The sequence below is a fragment of the Carlito syrichta genome, unplaced genomic scaffold (genome assembly GCF_000164805.1).
Source record: "Carlito syrichta isolate Samal-C Ts95f unplaced genomic scaffold, Tarsius_syrichta-2.0.1 Scaffold306441, whole genome shotgun sequence".
NCBI lineage: Eukaryota > Metazoa > Chordata > Mammalia > Primates > Tarsiidae > Carlito > Carlito syrichta.
This window is the reverse complement of record NW_007250537.1, coordinates 235,283-240,384: the sequence shown is the minus strand read 5'-3', so window position 1 is coordinate 240,384 and position 5,102 is coordinate 235,283.

The following is a 5,102-nucleotide window of genomic DNA, read 5'->3' as shown; positions in this document are numbered from 1 at the left end:
CACTCACTCTCTCTCTCTCTCTCTCTCTCTCTCTCTCTCTCTCTCTCTCTCTCTCTCTCTCTACAAGTTCTAGATCATAGACTCTAAGACAAAAGATATTTAGACACAAATTTGGGGAACATTTCTCAATGTTGTGAAATAAGTATATTCTTTCTTGGGCACCTAAGATGGTATTTATAGTAAATTGAATTTCCAAACCTTGAAGGAGTGAATATATTTATTTTGCATGAGCAGGTCACTCCCCAGCGGTCAGCATATCTTTAGAGACTTAATAGCTATACTTCTTGGCAAATCACCTTATAACCATATCATTAGTTATTCATAGGATCTGTAAGTAATATCTACTTTGAGTTTATTCCAAAGTCTTTGATAAGGTCAAGACAAGTTAAATAGTGTAAGTGTACACAGTACAGCAAGGGGCTTTACTCCCTTCTTTAGCATAGCATTTCAATTTTGGAGCACAGCCATTTCTGAAAATTTTCCAGAAGCCTCATAAGAGAACGACATGCACAAGGAGGTTACAGATATTAAAATGTCTTTAAATATTTATGTAGGCTTGATACTTTTTATCAATAAATTGAGTGAGAATAAAGGTCATAAGATTAAAACATATTATGTGCAAATGGGATATGATTTTAATTTTGAAAGCCTACCATGATCACTTACTCCTTTTGGGATGTATAAACACTTATGTTGCTCTCACCTTTTGTTCCCTTCTTTGTTTTCAGCTTGAGCTGACAGCATGAAGAAATAATTTATTAACTGACAAAAGGAAAAATCTTGTCATGAGTCATAAAATCGTGCCATAGTTTTTACCCCATACTGACTTAAAGCAATACTTTGAACAAGTAGAACCACTCATAGCTGGTTCCCAATAGTCTAAAATTAAACTGGATGGTTATAGGTGATATTTAGCTGATAGATTTGAAAGATCTTTGATTGAAGAAGGTATCTGCTTCAGATCACGATAGTTCCCAGAGCAGAGATGGAGATATCTAGACAAAATTGCTTTGGATTTATATTTATTCTTATAACAACTTTTGCTCAACTCTTCCAGCTCTTCTTGCACATTATAGTCACTAAACACCATCAAGGGATACTTGGAACAAGGTACGTTGATACTAAATTGGAGTTCATCTAGAAGTGCTGGAAGATTAGCGGTCAAAATACCCCTCATCACCAGATGGTATTGCCACATCCACTACTCCTAGCTCATCAAATCGTTGTTTTTGGCTGTCACTGCACCAGTCTGAAATAAACAAGAACCTTGAACTCACATTTCAGGTTAGAAAACTTTGGACCTATTAAAAGGAAATATTTCAGGCCTTTTCCAACACTTAACCAAACATTAATAAAAACAAATAAGGGTATAGAAATGGATTAGGTTATAGAGAATAAGCTCTTTTTGGTTTGGATATCTTCTGTTTTCCTCTAGATGGGCACTCGGGATACAGTCTTCTCCATAAGGACCGCCTTTAAACTGTGTCATTGTTTCTTTATGATGCACTGTTAGAGATTTGGTTGGGGTAATTTTTTGTATGTGCTGCCATATTGCAAAATATTAAGCATCCCTTGTTTTTGTCTACTAAAAGCTTGCTCTCCAGTGTTTTGGCTACCAAATATATCACACACATCCCTGATGTAAGACATGTGCTTCACTTTAACGTCACTGCACTTGAATTTTATTATAGGATAATTTGTCTAAATTCAATAATTTAAGTCAATAGGACATTGTTTCAAAATCTATTTTCATCTTATTCCTGTATTAGAGGCTTCTTTTCTTTGTTAACACCTAATTCCTTCACCTCTTTTCTGGGATAGCAGTTCAAATTAATCACATCTATGGAAATAAGGTTTGCAAAGTAGATGATCTTTTTCTTGGAGACTAAAGACTTTATGTCAGCTTCCTGACTTGAAGACGTTTTTATTCTTCCACTTGCAAAGCTGGCCTCTACTACTTAACTACCCACTAAGTTCCATTTCCTGTCTGAGGCAAACCTTCAATTCTCTACTAATTTTCCAAGCATAGATGAGTAGTAGGCCTTGAGTCATCAAGGAATTTCCAGTTTGGTCACCAGATTTAACCACTTCCAAGGTGCTTTTTGATGAATCATTTAGATTTTTACTTTCCCCTCTCTAATCCTTCAAAATCACATCACCTCAGTTTTATAACAAAAGTTTTCTTCATATATTCAATGACTATAGCAGATCACTGCTACCTAAAAAAAGAATAACTTTATTTTTTTCACTCCAGTCAAGAGAAGCTTTTCTCAGAATTCAGTGATGTGTCTAAAAACTTGAGGACAAACTCTGTTTACTAGCTGTGAAATTGTGGGCATATCTGTTACATTCTCTCACTAAATGTCTATATTTTAAACAAAGGGTATCATCAAGTGGTCTCTAAAACTCCAAGAAGTGCTATGAGTCTAAAAGATTAAATGCAAAAAGTTGAGTAATTTTGGTCTATGAATAGAAAACCGGTGATATTAATATTTTAAACTGTGTAGAGTAAACTTTGATTACATGTAGCTTTTCAGTAGTCACTAAGTTACGATTAATACTTTATATAAGAAAATGAGGGTAGGAAATGTGCATTATACTAGAAGGTGAGTCAATAGAGTTTGGTTTTTTCTCAAATTTATAGTATACTCAATCTTATTTTGCTCTTGTCCAAGCTCCATTGTTCAAGCAAGGCAGACAAAAAAAATACATTTGTGGCTCAATCTGAAACTCTTCTTACCTGAGCATAAATCAAGGCTGACCATGATACTGCTTCTAAATCAAATCTATTTCTTAATAGGGAAGGAAAAAAATAAGAAAATTAATGTAAAATTGTTTTATATTCAATATTTTAAATCACTATCCTTAATCCAGCTGTGTTAAAAAGATAAATTAGCACACACTTGTGTTTATTTTAAACTGATTTGTGTCTGTTTTTAAACATGTTATGCTTATGTAAATATGAATATGCAAACTATTCTAGTATATATTTGAGCACATATTCAAGAAACTTCAATGAAATGTCAGTATGATAATTAACAAAAATGTTCAAGGCTATAGATGAGTATTTGGAGATAGATATATGACCATGGATTAAGTGATACATAAAAGTTTAACTCTACTATTATACTATAATATATAATAAAACCCATTCCTCAATAAAAACCCATTCCTTAATAAAAATCCATATTTCTTTTTTTCTGTAAATATCAGTTTTGATTCTGAAATGTCTCTTTCTAAATTTATTGTACTGCAAAATACAGGAAAATAGTGGAACCTCAATTAAAAGGAAATTTGCTAATTCAAAATTTCTGATCTCTTATAACTATGTAGAAACTAGACAATGTCAGTGCTTTACCTGCTGACAGAGTTTTAAGTGCTGATTTGCTGTGTCTTTGAAAGATGATGATACATCATCAGCCCTTGGCTCAAACCCTCCAATGGACTTTCATCTCACTCATCATAAAACAAAGCACTTACAGTTGCCTGCCTGTACCAAATGTACCAAGAAGCTCTATCCAAACTGTTATTCCCTGACTTCATCTACATTCCCGCCCTCCTGGTGTCCCTCTACTACAATTTCTCAAATTTCACATGTGCTGTTATCTCAGGAAGTTTGCACTGGTTACCTCCTCTGCTTGAAACTACTTCCTCTGGCTAACCCTCTCATAACCTTCAAGAATATGCTTAAATATTATCTTTTTAATGAGGACACCCACTTTATCCCTGTTTCCTCAAATTGACTGTCAAAATATAGCTTCCACTGCGGTATTTGTTGCTGGCTTCCAAGACATTTAATACCTTATAAAAATGCTATGTAGCTGGGCTGGGTGGCTCAGCCTGTAATCCCGGCCTTTGGGAGGCTGAGGTGAGTGGATTGCCTGAGCCTGCGGGTTTGAGACCCGCCTGGACAGCGAGACCTCCTCTCTAAAATAAATCAAAAAATCAGCCGGGCGTGGTAGCGCATGCCTGTAATTCTGGCTACTTGGAAGGCTGAGGCAAAAGGATCTCCGGAGCCCTGCAGGTCGAGGCTGCAGTGGCCGGGAGCGGCCACTGCACTACAGTCTGGGCGACAGAGTGAGACTCCAAGTCAAAAAAAAAAAAAGCTATGTGATTTTATTCAATATGTTATGTGAGATCTGTTTATGTCCTCAGCAGAAAAGCAGGATTGTTTATCTTTTTTGTTTATTGATGTATGCTAATTGCCTAAACAAATATTATCTCAGCAACAAGCACTCAATAAATATGTGCTTTTATGAAGGAGAATAAAATGATTGGGTAATAATGATGAAGATGATGATTTGATAATAATGATGATGATGATGATGATGATGATGATGGGGATGACAGAGCAATTATTCTTTTTCTTTTTTTACCCCTAAAGTTTAATAATGTATTTTCATAACTTCCCCCTAAGTGCTATGGTACCTATGTATTACGACCCTAACTTTATTGATGAAAAGACTATGCCTTGAGAAGTTAGAGAAACTGTCCCAAATGATGCAACTAGTAAGCTAGTGGAAGTAGGACTTCAATTTAGATGTGTCAAACTTCAAAGTTTATGCCTTATCTTATGCTATGTTAAAGTTTCTATATTTTATAATCTGAGTGAGTAGCTTACATACTTGCTTTGACATCTAACCTGTAAAAGAAAATAAACTTATTTTATACAATCAGTATATGGCATATACAGAATACAGCATGGCATATGCCCTTCAATGAATCCACTTCAATTTTGGACTCTGTTATATTGCCTCTTGAACTTGTGAGTCATTCATCTCACTTTCATTCACTATACAAAACTCTGAAAATTGATTTGTACAAGGATCCCATGAAAGTCTATTATCACAGGTCAACTAATTAGACATGAGACATTAAGAGTGCAAATCTTTTATTTACTCACGTGAGTAATAAAAAAAAAACAAGAAAGTTATAGAAGATGAAGGAGCAAAATCGTCAAGGGAAGGGGCACAAAAGGCTAAAGATTCCATGTGGCCAAGTTAAAAATAAAACAAGCAAGATATATAACAGTTATATCTATCATAGTGATTTTATACTATTATTCCATCTCAAGATAGGATATATCCCATGAAAAGTGGAGA